Source organism: Sebastes fasciatus, chromosome 5 (assembly GCF_043250625.1).
Source record: "Sebastes fasciatus isolate fSebFas1 chromosome 5, fSebFas1.pri, whole genome shotgun sequence".
In the NCBI taxonomy this organism is placed as follows: domain Eukaryota; kingdom Metazoa; phylum Chordata; class Actinopteri; order Perciformes; family Sebastidae; genus Sebastes; species Sebastes fasciatus.
The window spans coordinates 16,153,216-16,171,560 of NC_133799.1; the positions used below are offsets into that span (position 1 = coordinate 16,153,216).

Below are 18,345 nucleotides of genomic sequence, written 5' to 3' on the forward strand. Positions count from 1 at the left end.
GTGGAATAAAAAATACGATTAAGTTGTCCATCATCTCACAATATTATAGGAGACAATATTAAGTTATTGGGTTATATTACGTTCAATGGGCAAAATTCATATATCAATTACAATATATATTACAATAAAGCATGTTTTCTGGTAATTCAGTAAATACATTTTACTGGTAAAGCCTATTTTTTATACTCCTGTGTGAATTAAATATTTGACAAATGAAAAGTATTTTCTCATTTTAAGAACTTGAAACAAAATTAATTTAACAGTTACTGTATGTTAGTGAAATTATAGAGGGGAAAAATAAATATAGGCCAAGCTTATATCGCAATAGAAACAATATAGAAAAATATATACTGTATGATAGATATTTTTATATCCTTTTGACAATATATATCATTATGTTGCCCGCACTACCACATACCATCATCCAGATCTTCAGCCAACTCTCTTCACCTCCTCACCACAAACACCAGTGTCTAGACTATTCATGCCCCAAATATGACTACGTCACGATGGGGTCTAATTACCAAAGACTTTTCACAATTCTAACTTTATTGTGCACTTTGTAATAAATGTACTTGTTCACTCTATATGAAGTCTCTCCTGATTGAAATGTAAACAGGCTCCAGGTTCCTAAAACCCCCAAATTGACCTCATGACCTCAGTTTCCTCAATGGTAGCTTTGAACCTGACATATGGCAACCCCAAAAACTCAACAATTTGGTAATTATCTGCAATTAAACCCATCTTTTCATAATTTCTCAGCACCACGCAGACACATTTATCTCTTATTTTGCCTTTTTGATGACCTTTTTATTCTTCGTTTATACCTTTGTTCTTTCCTGCTGCAACATGTTTCCCTCCCAGCGATAAATGATGGTATCTCATGATATTTGAAAAAACACAAAACAATAATAGAATTCTTTGTTCAGGCTCATTGAAACTTTATTACATTAAATTATGGTCTGGATTAGTAATGAAATGAAACATTGGTTGCACCAGCAACATCAAAATAAATCATGCTCCAAATGAAAGTAGTTAGAAACTTACTGACATTTAGAATAATGCACTTCATGCACCGTCGTCGTCCACATTCAGGTAGATTAAATGCTTACACAAATCACAGCTAACTTGTCAGTGGTACCACTTGGCTGGAACAATGCCCTGCAGACAATATCACACCGCTGACACGATGAAAAAAACAACTTGCTAACCTTTCTTTGGGTAATCTCCTCGAGGTTTGAATGAAACTTTTATCCGCAGAAATTCAAAGCAACAGAAATATAATTTTATGGTGCCAACCACGATCAGTGGAGTTGTTGGATAAGAGCAGATTCATCACGCTCGGTAATGAGCTTTCATTTTTCCCGTGGGTATGAAATCTTCAAGATGAAGCACTTTTCCTTTGGTGGCTGCGAGTTATCTGGAGAGTGGGGAGGAAGCAGCGTTGCACACATTCCCAATCACTGATAATGGGGACTGCTGGGTGACATCAATTACACAGACATAGCAGACATTTCACTGGGATTACCTGACAATGAACTCCAGTCTCAGGCTGGCCTTTGACAGCACAGAAAGGCAGAAAAAAAAGAGAATCAGAGAGGGAGCGACATAGGCGAAGAGTGAGATGTGTTTGCAGCTTTTTCGAGGGAAGAATGCTGAAATAAACATGAAGGCTGAGCACAACAAGACGGCATCAGTATGTAACAGTATTCAAACAACGGCTCAGGACGCCAGGGCCTACCTATCAAGCAAAAAATGGTAAATCTGCTCATGAAACATTCATATTTTAGCGAAGAAAGGGACAGTCATCTAAAACTGGAGCTGCGCCGCCTTGCATGCACTTCAGGGTTCAGTGGCGTCGTCTGACAGGTTGGAGGACTCGGGTTTGACTTTGATCAGGGCCGATGACTCGAGGCAACCACTGTGGTCAACTAAACACGAAAGCACTGCAAAAGAAGAAGAGTTGAATCTGGGCTGTCTTGGTGCATGTTCAGTGGAAGTTGTTGACATAGATCCTGCTAGTTGGTGGACTCCACTCCTGTTCCTGCTGAACTGAGCCAGTTTTTAGGTCAAACACTGATACCAGTTCAGTAGGCACGGGAGGGCACAGCCCGAACATCGCTCCGTTTGAAAGTGCACTGTGCAGTCCAGTGTTGCCAACTCTTCTTCAATGAAAGTAGCTCCAAAAGTTGCCAGGTGATGTCATACGCTTATTTGCATAAATCTTAGTGGTTGTGTCGGCTGACTGCCTACACATGGCGCGAGAGGAGAGGGAGAGACTGTTATTACTCTGAGCAGCATGCATGGGAATGAATTACAATATATTTCTCACTTTTTCCCTGATGGTCTGAATAGGTTGCTAAATTTGTCGCTTTTTTATAAATAAAGTCGCTATAAGAGCGTCTGAAAGGTCACAAAATCTAGCGAGAAAATGACAACAAACACACATTTCACCTTTCAAAGGGGTCCCTTGACCTCTGACCTCAAGATATGTGAATGGAAATGGGTTCTATGGGTACCCACGAGTCTCCCCTTTACAGACATTCCCACTTTATATAATCAAATGCAGTTTGGGGCAATTCATAGTCAAGTCAGCACACTGACACACTGACAGCTGTTGTGGCCTGTTGGGCTTGAATTTGCCATGTTATGATTTGAGCAGATCTTTTATGCTAAATGCAGTACCTGTGAGGGTTTCTGGACAATATTTGTCATTGTTTTGTGTTGTTAATTGATTTCCAATAATAAATATATACATACATTTGTATAAAGCAAACATATTTAGTATTAAATACTTGACAAATCTCCCTTTAAGGTACATTTGAACAGATAGAAAATGTGCGATTAATCGCGATTAAATATTTTAAATCGATTGACAACCCTAGTTTAAAGTCTCCGGCTGACTTTAATGTGTCCATGTGACTCGTTTTATGCATGATGCCGACTTGCACGCCGCTTTAGCTTGTGGAGAAATTCAGAGCTTGAGAGGCCAGCTGTGCCTGGTTACGGTTGCTAAGCTTAGACAATCGCTGCTTGGGGAGTGGGTTATCAAACAGCTAACTAGGTTTATGCAGGTTTCTTGGGGCCATCCTTCTGTTCCCAGGGTCCTTACTGTACGAGATTGGGGCTATCCTCTCAGTTCAAATTGCAAAAGAACGAAGGGAGACGTTTCAAATGCAATTTTCATGGTTAAAAATCCGTTCAGCCACTGTGGAGATATCAATGTCTAAAGTCAAGAAAACTGTCTTGCTCGTAAATTTAAAGGCATAGGTTTTAAGGGGTATAAAAGTAAGATATAGGTGGGTGATTTCTACATGTTGACCCAGGGAAATATACTTTGAACTTTTGACCTAGGGGAAAAAAACATTTCTGAGAACATAAAATCATTTGAAAGGTCTCATTAATGTGTCATCTTAAGAGGATTATATGAGCTGCGGGCAACATAGCGGACATATACGCTCACATATTCTATTGTGTGGCACCAAAACGCTGGCACACTCAGTTGGACATGAACTGGGCATGCCCTGACGGGTCTGACATTTAACACTACATTCCTAAAATCGCGATACAACCTGTGGCATTTTTAAAGTCCACATTAAACCTGGGTCAAACTGTCTCACACTGAAACGCTGTCAAATATATTCGGTATGCATGATGATTCTTGCCAGATGCATAAGGTGAGATAAGAGTTGTTGCTGCAGGCAACCATAATAAAACAGTACAGCTTGTCACACGTGTTGCACAATCAAGACCCGCATTTGGTCCACATTTAACCCTACATGGGACCACATCCAAGCCTCCCTCTCCACCTAATCTCTCGTCACTCCTCTCCTCCTCCTCCTCTCTCCGCCTTTCTTCATATCCGAGATCATCAAGTTCTTTCCATTCACCGGAACAAATCCCCTCCGTCGAATCAACTATTTCACCTCAGGCACTGAACTTAGCCACTGTGAACAACACATAGCAGGGATCAATGCTCACCAATTAGCTAAGCTCTGTGCCTTTAGCAAGTGGGTGGCTGGCTTTTGAGGGAACGCAGACTCTCGCAGACCTTTACGTGACTGCTCGGTGGTAAAGTTTGGCGGGTTTCAAAGCCTGCATGATGTTGGGGTTTGCTTCGCCTTCGACGGGGCTCATTCGTATTATGTTTCAGAGTGTGCTGCCAACGGAGGATCCTTGCCTTCATTTGAAACATAAAAATCGTCTCCTTGTTTATAAAATCTAAAGTTCCAAGAGCCGAAACGTGATCTGCCTCCAAAAATTTGCTCTGTCGTGTAAAGCCGTGTGGCTCTAATATGCTTTTACATCGACTCCCTGGCTGATTTGAAATGGGAGAATAGTGGAGACAGTTTAAATTTCAGACAGCTGCACATTTAACTGGAGCCTTAAACGCATTTCGCAGTTTTCAGTGTGAGAAACTCCACAACTCTTGAAGTCCACTGAGAGATCACAATATCCGTCTAAACCTCTCCAGTGTTTATTCCTTTGACTCCATGGCAACATCCAGTGTCGGATAATAACAGAACAGACAAGGAGACTACACAAAAGCATCCCACTGTGGAAATATAACGCGGGCGGGTCACCTGCTGAGCTGTGAAGGAGTGGAAATCCCTGGCAATGTGATTTTTGTTATTCTTTGTGCATCAAATCACGGTGCCAGGAACCCTCCCCACCACAGCCGGGGCAGAGGATGGATCCACCCTGCCTGCATCTCGCCGCCCTCTGTATCTCCTCCAGCATCCTCCCGGGCTCCAGATGCCTTTGTCCAACAGCAGCTGTGGAGCACCTGTGACCTGAAAGAAAGAGGAAAAGAGAGATGTGCGGTGCATTACTCGTCTGAACAAAACCTTTATAGAACATAAAAATAATCTATGATGCGCTTTCAACCGCGCGTATAACCCCGGCATGAAAGATGATACAGTTTATCTAAAAATATTAAATTTGTGGGTGAGGAATGACTCTGCAGACTGCACAGATCAGCAGGATGCAGCAGATGTGTTGGAGTCTGGTAGGAACATGCAGAGCCAGCTACCTGGTCAGTTTGTTTAAAGCAACTCAGGGGCAAAATGAAAACACTGTGCTTGTTTGAAATGGCGAAGGGCAAAGCAAGCTGTTTGCTGGTGCTCCTGGATATCAATACTCTCACTATAAAATGTCGGCCGAGGAGAACGTGCACCATAAAGAGATCTGTGTCTTGTTTTTGCAAACTAATTTATGTTATAAGGACACGATTCTGTTTTGTCTCTGTTTCCCATTAAACGAGTGGGTTTCAGGTCAGAGAGGTTTGTTTGATTTGTTCCCCCATTGTAGATGTAGGTAGCTGGGTGGGTCCATAAGGGGAGACGTAGAAAAAACAAACTCCTTTTAACAACTTCCTTCTTGAAAAATTGGAACGTCACCGTGTGTCATTATCTTTTGTTGTTGTTGTTTGCGCAGTTTTGCACGGAAAATTCCAGGCCCACCCGGCTGGGGAAGGAATAATGACAGGATTGTTGAGGAGCAGTGAGGAGGAGGAGGAGGAGGAGGAGGTTAGAACTGAGTCTCAACAGTCTCTCCTTCATCGCCAGCGCCTCCTCACACCTGATTAAAGAGTCAAAATGATTGGAGGAGAACCACATCTGGAGTTTCTTCTATTAAAAGAGGGAAATCCAGATCAGCTTCTTTTTTTAAATAAACACCACAATCAGTTGTTCTCATGCTACTTGTAAATGTTTTCTTTAAAGAGGACCTATTATGCTTTTGTGCTTTTCCCCTTTCCTTTAGTGTGTTATATAGTTTTCTGTGCATGTAAAAGGTCTGCAGAGTGACAAAGCCCAAAGGCCACACCAAAGGGAGATACAGTACTCTCTCACACAGAAACACTGCTCCTGAACGGCCTGAAACACCTTGCTTGAGGTCCTGCCTTTTCTTCCGTAAAATGGTGATGTCACCATGTTACACATTTTGCCTGGCGGCTAGTTTGGCACGCCTTCAAACAAAGCTACTATGCTGCTATGAGAATAATGAAGCGTTTTGTATGAGAACATGTTCTAGAACAAACCCAAAATACAAGTATGCACCTGAAAATGAGAATAATAGGTCCTCTTACGTTTTTGGATTTAAGGCAATCTCCTCTGGTTGACTTGGAACTGCTCAGAGCCAAGAAATAAAAGCAGTGAATAGGGTTTGGCTTTTGTTCAAATAAAAAAAAAAAACGAGATATAGCATGTTAGCTGATTCTGTTACCTTTGGACAGAGCCAGGCTAGTTGTTTCCCTGTTTCCAGTCTTCGTGCTCAGCTACGCGGCTGCTGGATAACGCTTTACTGTATATTTAACAAACATGACAGCGGTATCAATCTTGCAACCCTGTCTCCCACATAATTACGGTTCTCATACAACTGAACTGCATACCCAAAATACTTTTTGAGGGAAACATAATTTCTCCTGGATTACGGTGGCAGTTTTAAACAGTTTCAATCACGTGATTAACGTTGTAAATGGAAACAAAACAAAACGAAAACACAACAAAACTACTTACTTAGGTTTAGGCAACAAAACTACTGGGTTAGGTTTAGTATAAAAAACATCATGGTTTGGCTTAAAATTACTTAAAAACAAATAGAAAACGCAAGAAATGACTACGTTTCACATGGAATACGAATAGCGGTCTCTTCAGGGAAAGACTGGTGTTTCTTGGACCCATCCACCTTTCCTCCCACCCAGTAGTGGAGTTTCTCGCTTGTTATACCCGATACTATTCAATAACATTTTTATTCAACATATTTTCATTTACGGTCGCTCTGTTCTGCTGTGTGCGTCACTCGTTGTACTACGTCACTCGCTGCAGCTGTCCGCAGACTTACAAAAGTATTTGTGATGCGTAAAAAACAAACGTAATCCGTGATAAAATACGTTTCCCCCCAAATGTAATTGAAAATGCAATTTAGTTGTATGGGAACGTAATTTTTAGGGGACAGGGCTGCAATCTTGTAATCTGTAACCAGAAAGCAAATAAGTGTATTTCCCAAAATGACAAACTATTCCTTTAATTATCAATCGCATAATGTGTACTATAAATGTCCAAGTTTATTATTTATAGAGTACATTCCAATGATTAACTAACAGATTAGAGTAACTTGTGCCAGTTCCAGTGAGGAGCTGGTTAATGACATTTCCATCTATAATCAACGCTGCAGGAGTGCAGATCTCAGCTCAAAGAACTACCATAAGTGCATTTTGAAATCTTTATAATTACAAAGAGATTTCACAAGACCCCACTTTAGAAGTCAAAGCTCTCTCTTGTCTCCACTTGCTGGTACATAATAAACATTACTATGTCTGTTGACAAGATCTCATTGGCATGTGTGCATCATTTCATGAAGGAACTGGGTGTCCTCCACAGCTGTTTGTGTGCAGAGCCACGGTACATGTTGTACAACCTACCGAAGGCGTGCAGAATCCTTCCAGACAGGGAAATATGTCTACCCTGTCAACCGGCGTTACCAGCCCGCCCCTCCCTGCACAGGAGTCATGAATAAATATGTTTGTCTAGGTTGTGAGATGTGGAACGTAAAAGTTGTGCTTCACTGAGCAGTTGTCGGAAAGTGGAATGAGGGATCGCCTCTGCGTGTGTGTGTGCGTGCATTTGTGTGTGTGTATGTGTGTGTGTGTTCATTTGTATGCATGAGTTGGAGTGTGTTCAGTATAAAAGAAAAGAAGAAAAATGTTGAGTGAATCAGAGGGAGTGGTCATGCCCTCTGACATGTCTGTGAGTCACTGTTTGGTTTCTGGGTGTGATAACTTGATATGGGAAATAAGTGATCTGAGACGTCGTTGTCAGGTTTGAATGAATGGTGCGATGATGATATGATATATTTTTGGCAAGCACAGTGAATTACCGGGTGGCATACAAAGGTTGGATGTGGTAATGATTACACAGTAGATAAGAACTGCAGCTAATAATTATTTTAATTATCAGGTAATTGTCAGAGATTTTTTCAAATATTTGATTTATTGTTTTTTCTATAAAACGAAAAAAAAGGTAATTATAATTTAAGAGCCAAACATGACGTGTTCAAGTATGCTTTTTAACCCACCAGCAGTCCAAAACCCAAAGATTTTCATTTTATTCTAAAATATGACAAAGAAAACCAGCAAATCCTCCCATTTGAGAAGCTGGAACCAGCAGATATGACTCAGACCGTTCGCACGAAAAGGCGTATGAATGCTACGATAACACGCATGGCGTTTAGCATGCAATAAGTACAGTATGCCTTTATTGATTTCCGCGTGTCATTTGTACACCATAAATCCTGTACTTACTGCAATGTAAACGTATCAGTGTATAAATACTGAGGTAATGGTACATGCTCACAGCCTCCGTCCTTTCCACGCTTCCCATTCGTTGTCTATGGTAAGAAGCCATGCAATGTATTCGAGAGACGTGGCATCGCGTTTAGTTAGGTTCTCCTCATTCACATAAAGTTGAGGTCTCGGCTACTTTATGCAAAGCAGGGGCGTCCGGCATGAATCGCCGCCTCTGGAAACTCCCTGGAAACTTTGAAACTAACCGTTGTTGATCTAAAATAAAGTCAGATTCAGCAACTACATGGCTTTTTTCTTGCAGAAAATGTTTTCAGAAACACATTTCGGTGAACTATTTTCACAATATAAGAGAAGAAAGTTTCCAAAGGAGCCGCCATAGTCGGTTCCGGTTTGAAAGATGGGAGCAGCAGCCCACGAGGGAAAGCATTCGTCCAATCGGGTGCTTTGTCTAGTAGCAGCCCATCAAGCGTCCAATGCTGGGAAGCGAGGCGATCCCTCAAGATTTAAAAACGCCTGTGGACACGTAGCATGAGAGTTAGTGACGTAATATAAAAGGCAAGAAAGACCAATTATGATGGGAGGGACGAAGGGGACATCATACGGCTTTTGACCAGGAGACCGTGGAATGTCTGTGGAATGGCGTGCTATTTATACGCCTTCCCGATTAATTGATCAGGAAAATAGTACAATCTGTCAATCGACTAATCGTTTCAGCTCCACTGTAGATAAATAATCCACTGCAGAATGAAGAATATTGTAAAAACGTTTCTACAGTATCAGGACAAGACAATATTCTCTCCAAGTGTCCAGTTTGACATGATTTCCTTATCTCCATAGCAACTAAACTTGACCCTCATTGTCATTTGTATGTGGTTTGTGAAAGCAGTGTGTCACATCTTGTGTGAGTCCCAATGAACATCATTTACAGCCTGATGGAAGTTATTATTTTACACAAGGCTGAAGGTGTGAACAAGTCACCACATTTAGAAAGTGCAATGTTTGCACACTCAGCCGAACAAAATGACCTCATTCACGCAGCCTGGAGGAAACTGCTTGTTGGGCAAAAGGCTGAAGGAGAGAGGGAATAATACTGATAATAGAAATACTGAAATATTACTGAGCTCAAGTGGTCGGGAAATTAAAAACGTAAAAAAACTAAACTGCAACATTTATGCACACATAAATATCCACAAATATCTAACTTTCTTTGAGTTGCCTCTTCTTCTGTTTCCTTTCAAAGGTGAAAAAAAGCCACACCATTTGCTGGGAAGCAGTTTCTCATGTCGTTTTGCTCTCGGCAGTTGGCAGTGTTTACACAGGAGATGTTGTGATATATGTGGAGGTGACCGCGGGCGTAATATTCCCATCTGAACCCGGCCGTTCAGCGCTGACGTCACCCTGTATCTCGCACATCGGTGCCACTGTGATTTGTCACCCCGGTCTCAGAAAACACAGGCAGCGTGTTGAGACGGAGATGGAGAAACAAGAGACGGAAAGATTTATAACTATGTGGGAATGTGAGTACAAGTCGAATAGAGTGCATTAGGAAAGATTTATGGACGCCACTGTGTCATGCTGTTCTTCTCCGTAAAGTGTGCAAATCTCTTCTGAAATGTGGAGCTGTTTTAGAGACTCGGAGAGCTTGTCGAACAGCGTCTGAAACCGCCTCCCCTCAGCTGTGACCGATAATATCTGTAACCTTCCAAAACTGACAATCCAACATTCTCTAAACAATCACTAGACAGGTGTGTTATTCTTAGACAACTATTTCTGTCACTTTTTGTGTATACAAATGAGTCAACCTGATCTCACAGGAAGGCTTATAAAAAGCACGACATTCCACGGACATTCCACATGTCATTAGGACGCATTTAAGGCTTTTAGCGTTTCATTTGTACGAGACGCAACAAAACTACAGTAACGTACACAGTTAGGTTGAGGCAACAAATCACTTAGTTAGGTTTAGGAAAAACAAACATCCCTAACATAACTTTCAAAACAAAACAACGGTCTGGACCCATCCACCTCGTCTCCCTCCCGCCCTGTGTGTGTCTTTTCACTCTTTAAACCACGTCACCACATTCCCGGAGCACTGTCTCAGAGAGTTTACTGTTGCCGCAAATGGGTTTACATTACAGTTCATGGAACACCCGCTGTGTTTCATACCGGCGTTAAAGTGTGCCGCGTGCAGCGGTACTGAACGCCAATGGACATCACAAAGCGTCAGTATTTAACGCCCTGGGAATGAGAACGGGCTGCCCATACCACCTCACCTCCCGCCGGCATAAGCAGTCTTCCTTGCTTTTTATTCTATGTCACTAGCTCTGAGGGTTGCATATATACACGGATGCGTTTACATTGCAGTCAGTACGGACAACATGTACAAATGACACGCAAAAAGCAAAAGCGGCATTCTTATTGCACGCGAAAATGCCTTGCACATTATTGTGGCATTCATACGTCTTTTAGTGCGAACGGGCCGGTGACACAGGACTTTTCATTGTCATTTTGTTGCTCTAGGGCAACAGCTTTGCAAGTTTACTTCCTGTCAGCTACTGCATTAACAACCATTGCAACAGGAAATACAAACATTCAGAATGTGACAAGTTTGAAAAGGTCTATAAAAGTCTTCCAAAGTGACGAAAAGTGTGCGTTGTTATCCCCATATTTCAACAATCATCGCATAGGAAAAACACAACATGGTTGGGCTTAAAACTACTACGTTTGTACAGTGAAAATTAAACTGAATGTTGTGAACACGAGACACGAACGAACAGCAGATTGTAACATGACAGTGAAACTTAACGCACGGGACACACAGGTGTGTGTCTTTTCGCTCTTTAAACTACATCATGACAGTCACTCCCGGAACACTTTCTCTGAGCATTTACTGTTGCATTTACTGTTCCCACCGGTGCTAAAGGGTGCCGTGTGTGGCGGTATCAAATGCAGACAGACATGACAAAGCCTCAGTATTTGACGCCCTGGGAATGAGAACGGGCTTTTTCATACAGTAATGGTTTAGTAGCAGAGCTGAGATAGCTGGCAGACTGCTTTTAACTCCTCTCTTATTGTGTGTTCAGACAGAACGCAAAGTGAATTTAAGAGGTGCATTTATCATATGGACAACTTGCATATAAAGTTGATGGAAAGACGAGTGGGTGCAACCGTGTGGGTTGAAAGTGTTTCGCGGGGCTTAATGAATCTGCTTCAGAAATGTGGAGGAAAAAGGTGAGAGACTGGAGGGAAATAACAGAAAGAAGTGTAGTTTCAGGTGAGTTCAGTCAGACGCTGAGTCGGACAGTGTTCGAATCGATCAGAGAGATAAAACATGAGGCCCCCGTCTCGACCAATCACACCTCTGTAGGTAACTAAAGACCCCATGAGCATTAAAAAGTCATTACCAGAGCTTGTTGGGTCTGTACTTCATTATTGAGCTCATTAGATCACTCTGTCCTGATAAACCAGCCCTGCCATGTGACTGATGGAGGCAGCCGGCTTCAAGCAGCAGCTTTTTCTCATGTCCCTTTAACAATAATCCACTTTGCATAGCGTTAATTCAATTTTGGCGGGGATGTAATTTCATGCAAAATCAATCATTACCCAGCCTTTTGTTAGAAACAGAATAAGACATGCGAGACTAAACAGATTTTTATGTCATAAGGTACTTGATGCTAAATCTTGTGAATGTTATCTTTATAGAGGCACTGACTCACCTCTTATAGGAACAATGGAGAAATGAAAAACTGATCCGGGCCTCTGCGCTGACAGGAACACGATCCATTATAATGCATGAGGGGAAATGGCACAGCTGCATTAAATCCTGGCATCTCTGAATCTGATAGCAGCAGCTATCTGAGCTATTAGCTAATAGCCGTGGCTAGGCTGATAACATTATGACTAGAAGGGAAAAAGAATAAGAGAACAGAGAGGGGTGGTGTAGTATTCTAAGTGGCGCACAAAAGATGGGAAAAATATGGAAGATAAAGGAGATGATATAGTGTTTGTGTGTGAGAGTGACGTAGCAGTGGAGGGAATAAACTCGGGTTCATCTGAGGACACCACATGCTGCTATTAGTAACTCTATTAAAGTCTCACCAGACTCAACTAAACCAACCGCTTCTTTTTATTTGTGACACACCCTGACAGCGTTGTTACACCTATAAGAACAAAAGCTCACTTTCCTTCACGCCTTTATTTGATATGCGTTGTTCCAAAAGTCATCCCATAAAAGTTGTAAAATAAAAATGTAAAAATATCAGGTGAAAGCTTCTTATTATATCCAGATAAAAGGTAAAGAGGGAGTGTGTGGGAGGTTCGGGAGGGATTCCTGACTGACTATTGAGATGCATCCGTCAGCATGGCGCGTGAGAAGGGCCAAGAGGAGTTGGCGTGTTCGGATCGTGACCTCCGTGACCGGCAGGCTCCCTCCCACTCCAAGCATGCAATCTCTCCACAAACTGAGGCCTGTTTTTCCATCACACATGGCTTCAATTGGAGGCTACTGCTGCTGCTGCTGCTGTGTCTGCAGCTCCGAAAAAAAACAAAAAAACAACCAGGCGTAGCTCGACAAACCTGATTATGAAATCAGTGCCTGGCAAACAGAGCTGGCAGCGTCACTTAGTCGTGGATGCTTCTGTGGTGTTGGCTGAATTGGCATAAGAAGAGATGGCCGTATAGTTTTCTCTTGCAATGCACGTGTGTGTTTATGTGTGCGTGAACAGGCCGGTATTTAAAGTCTCGCTCCAGCGCCAACAAGGCAAGCTGTTTACTACTTGGTTGGTCATAAAAAGTAAATATGCATCAACCGGGGCTTATCAAAGGCTCCTTCATTTGGTTCCTGGCTAAGATGGTTTTGGATGTGTGCTGTAATTGCCCCGGCTCAGACAGAAATTCTCTGTGGTAGACGCATGACCGGGCTGAAAGAGCTGAGGGAAACCAGGCTGTCCTGTACACTTAAACACTCCGCAGTTGATCTGAGGGGAACCAGCGGACACACAAAGTGAAGGGAAACCATGAGAGAGAGAGAGGAGAAGGACACCGACACACACAGGAAACTACTGTAGAGTCACACAGGTGCACCTCTTACAGGAGAACATACAGACATGTGCTCACACTCACATAAACTCCATCGATTAAATCAGCAGCAGCCGAACCCAAATAACAAACATCTGTTCATTGTTTTCGAGACAACGCCCATGTCAACATCTGCCACAGATAGTGGGTATATGCAATGTTAGGCCTATTCTGAAATAGATTTAAAGCTGAATTAACTAATACTTGACCACTAGGGGGCAGAAAGACTCACGGAAACAGAAATACAGCGTTAACATAACGTTCAGCTCTTTCTCTTAAAAATTACATTTCCATTCAACTAAACTATATTCTCAATTACGTTGGGAGAAGCATATTTTTCACGTTTGTCTTTGACGTATCACAGAAACGTTTGCAATGATAGTCCGCGGAAGGCCACAGCAGGTGACTTAGTATATAGAGCGACCGTTATTGAAAGTTACATGAATACAACAATGAGTATAACAATCGAGAAAGTCCACTATACGGGCGGACGGGAGGGGTGGTGGATGGGTAAAACAAACCTTTCCCCAGGTGACCGCTTGGTGCGGGGTATCCACTTGTCTAAAGTCGCTGGCTGTAAATGGCTGTTTACGTTTTTTTCCCGGGGGATTAATGATTGAGTCTAAAGTTGTCAACTATTAAATTAATAGCCAACTATTTTGATAATTAATCAATTTGAGTAATTAAAAAAAAAAAAAAGTCTAAATTTTCTGATTCCAGCTTCTTAAATGTGAATATTTTCTGGTTTCCTTACTCCTCTGTGACAGTAAACTGAATGTCTTTGAGTTGTGGACAAAACAAGAGATTTGAGGACGACATCAATGACATTTTTCACAATTTTCTGACATTTTATAGACCAAACAACTGATCTATCAATCGAGAAAATAATCAACAGATTAATCCGCAAGGAAAATAATCGTTAGTCGCAGCCCTAGCTGAGTCTCACGGTGTCACGAGCTGTCATGATATCAGATTTGCACTACATGATTTTCGTGGGCAAAAGAATCCATGATAATGATATTATCGAGATATCTATAGAAAATTTGAAGAAAAAAATAATAAAGCTATCAGTCAAATTCATCTTTGACGTTGTTTATTGTGTGTTTTGTCTCTTTTTTGGCAAATTAATTGCACTCAAAATACGAGTGTAGGGAGGTGGAAAAAGAGTCTGTAACCATAACTGTATAAAATGATTTATGAGATGCTGGATTATTTATTGTGTGTATTATTAACATGATTAGCAACTAACGATTATTTTCATTGTCAATTAATCTGTTGATTATTTTCTCGATTAATGGTTTAGTTGTTTGGTCTTTAAAATGTCAGAAAATGGTGAAAAATGTTGATCAGTGTTTCCCAAAGCCCAAGATGACGTCCTCAAATGTCTTGTTTTGTCCACAACTCAAAGGTATTCAGTTTACTGTCGTAGAGGAGTAAAGAAACCAGAAAATATTCACATTTAGGAAGCTGGAATCAGAGAATTTTGAGGATATCAATATAATTTATAATTTTTAAATATCTCGTTTATAGAGAACCATTATGTGGAAGCAGGGAAACAAAAACAGATTTGCAAAAAGGCGAAGAAGAAGTTAAAAGATGCAGATTAAAGCTGCTGCAGAGTTGGGTTTAATATTACGAGTGACTCTCTGTTACATTAAAAACAATTATTTATTACTATTTGTGTTAATCGCATTTAGAATCCCTCATGTTCCACTATTACAATAAAACATTCTTTTCTCTTTTATATTGCTGCATTTGCTATAAACACTGTATATCCAGAAGAATAGAGCTCCTCTAAAAGCATCGGCCTTGCCCTTGTGTAACATTTCTCTTACACATGGGAACAACTCACAATGATTTAGCAGACCCAGATAAGGCCTTGGAGCGCGCTCAAATATTTGAACTATTTGTCCAAAAATGTTCTGTGTGCACTTGACTTTAGGGTGAGTTTATCAAATCAAACTCCTTTTCCAAACAGTGGCGAGATTATGTCGTCCTACAAGGGGGAAAAAAACAACTCTCACAGTCATGAGTTTGCTGAGAAAAAGTGCTGCTACAGCAGCCAGAAGTCATGCAGGTGTGTGTGTGTGTGTGTGTGTGTGTGTGCAAATGCAGGTTTATTCAACTTTTATAAAGCTTTTATTGATTTGGCATTACAGAACCCACTACGTTACGCTCTAAAGCAGCCTTGAGTAAATAAAGATTTTTATTTTTTCAATCGACCCTCCCAAACAACGACATTAAACCGCCCGCGTGAAACATCTTTGGTGAGCGTATGATGGCTGTAAAACCTGTTTGTCATACAAACAGAGATGCACTGTCTTCCCAAGTGCCATTACCAGCAGATGAAAGCCAGACTATGACAACTGCATAAACTCCATTACATCAGACAAGCTTTGATCGTATAAGCTGTCTTGTTTTTGTGTCAGCTGCCAAAGGGGAGGAAAAAAAATAAGGAGAGGCACACAACAGAGCAAAGCTAATAAAATTTGGAAATGGAAAGATACACCCACACAAGGAAAAAGGAAGAAAAAAAAATGTGTGTGTGAGAAAAAGCATGTGAGAGACAGAGAGGGGTGTTTGCCACTCACCATGCCCACAGGTCCGTTTGTGTTATTCGGTAAGTCTGAGTCACCTCAAGAGTTCAGATGAGGATAAGTTGACCCTACGGGGAGGACTCCACTGACCGATTTACTGGCTGACTAACTAACTAATGACTGACTGTGCCATTTCACATCCAAGAATCAGTCGAAATCCTCAGCGATGAGCCAAAGCTGTCCATGTCCTGCTCTGTCCAGCGAGAGAGAGAGAGAGAGAGGGGTAAAATGAAGATCTGTCCCCCTTCGTTCCCACAGCCTGCCTGGAGGAGAGGGGAGGAGTGGAGGCTGCTCTGTTCCCATAGAGGTCAGATGTGGAGTTAACGCACCCAGCCGGCAGCAGCCTGGTAACTGCTGCCTGCCTGCTACCGGAGAGTTGTCTCCCCCTTCTCTCTCTCTTTCTCTTTCTGTCTCTCCTCCCTGCAAACCTGACAAATCACTCTGGAGACCCAGCAGAGCACCGACCCACTCAGCCAGGAGTAACAGTAGAGACTTTCAACCAGTTGTCCCAAGAGATCCACTGTCCATATGAGAGTCTGGAGGAAGAGCTGCCAGTTCTCCTTCCCTCCCTCCTCCTCCTCCTCCTCCTCTCCTCTCCCTCCCTCCCTGCCTCTCCTCTTTCACTCCCCTCTCTAGTTTTTTTTACAGCCTCCGCTGAGACACTCTTATTGTGGCAATTGCATTAGCCTTTAGCGAGCGAGCAATGGCTCTTAGTGCCTAATGCAATGTTGTGTCTCTCTTTCTCCTTATCTCTCTTTCCTCCCTCTCTGTCTTTCTCCCAAGTGTCTGTCAGTTTGACATGTACACGTACACATACACACCTCCTCTCCTCCCTTCTTTGCAGCTTATTTTTCTCCTTCCTCTGTGAGTTATCCCTTAAAGGGACACTGTCTCTCTCTTTTTTGGCTCTTTCGTGGAGGTGCTGAGGTGCTTTTTTGAAGGACTCCTCCAGGTGCAGGATCATATTTCTGGAGGCTGAGAGGCATCGATTGTGTTTCTCTGTTTGCCTTGTGATTGTCTCCAGTGTTTACCCGCTATTACAGAACTAATGGTCTGCTGTGCCACTGCAGGAGATATGTATGTGGGATCAATAAAACAACGATGGACAGAAAACACATTTAACCACTTAGTTTATGACCATAATAACATAGTAAGAGGGATATTATCACAATATATCATGATGGGAGTTTGAGTTTTCGACATGAAGCATCTCAAACAAGTTTCAGTGTCCTTTGATTAGAGGGCATTGAACTTTAGACTTTTATTTCCAAATAAGGAAGATTTGACTCATCTCCCTTTAGTATTGCTACACAAACACAATAATAATGGTTATTTTTAAACAATATGGGTCAAAACAGAGGCAGACAAAATGAGGCATCTCATTTCTGAGCAGCTAATGTCAGTTTTCTTTTGTCAGAAATGAGGACTGGTAGATTTCACCAGCTGTAGGTTGAAAACTACGTCTCTTGCTGACTTTTTACTGTTTCATGTTGACCATTTTAAAACATGAACTCTGTAAACGCAGTCATAAATGTGCATTATATATGCACATGATATCGTGTTAAAAGACTGAGGTTAAAGCTAACAGGTCCCAGATAAAAATTCACCCTCCTCACCCGTTGATGATCCAATAAAGACACAGCATTTTTCTAGTTTTGCAGTGTAGAGCCAACTAGTCCTAGCATCATGACAAGGAAAAATGTAAGATCACACTATTATTAAGTTCTAACATAACTCTGTTTAGATGCTTAGCATACATACTGGTTCACACTTTCAAACAGTACGCTTCAATCTTTAACATTAAGAACATTATGACGTCACCTATTGGTTTGTGGACTGCCGTTTTTTAAGCATCAAGTTCGGCATTTTTCGGCAACCAGAATTGACACGAGAGGTTGGAGCCAAGTACAACCGAATGCTGAATAAGACATTTTGAAACTGAAAACAGACTGTGAAAGGGTTAAAGTTGTAAGACGAAAACACGGACAACTCCCAGACCGGACAGGTAGCCACGCCCTAAAGCATACCCTGCTTTATGGTCTATTTGACTCTAAATGGGACCATAATTTACTAAATGAACATCATGCTGTATTGAAGAAGACTTGAAACTAGTGATTGAGACCATAAACTCATGTTTACAATGTTTACTGAGGTAATAAATCAAGTGAGAAGTAGAGTCATTTTCTCATAGAGAGACTTCTTTTTGCAACCAGAGGAGTCGCCCCCTGCTGGCTGTTAGAAAGAATGCAAGTTTAAGGGACTTCAGCATTGGCTTCACTTTTCAGACCCGGAGGTTAACCACTGCATCCAGGATCAGCTTCCACACAGTGGGGAAATACTACAAAGTTTGTCATGAACAGGGCTTTT

General features: G+C 41.7%; 1 long non-coding RNA gene across 1 annotated transcript; it reads right to left on the reverse strand.

The window, feature by feature from the left end:
• Positions 1 to 917: 917 nt before the first annotated feature.
• On the reverse strand, positions 918 to 17,067 carry LOC141767732 (uncharacterized). The gene is made up of 2 exons (XR_012593924.1): positions 15,973 to 17,067; positions 918 to 4,793 (listed from the first exon to the last, which is right to left on the reverse strand). It is a non-coding gene; the product is annotated as an uncharacterized LOC141767732 (long non-coding RNA).
• Between the last annotated feature and the right edge of the window lie 1,278 nt (positions 17,068 to 18,345).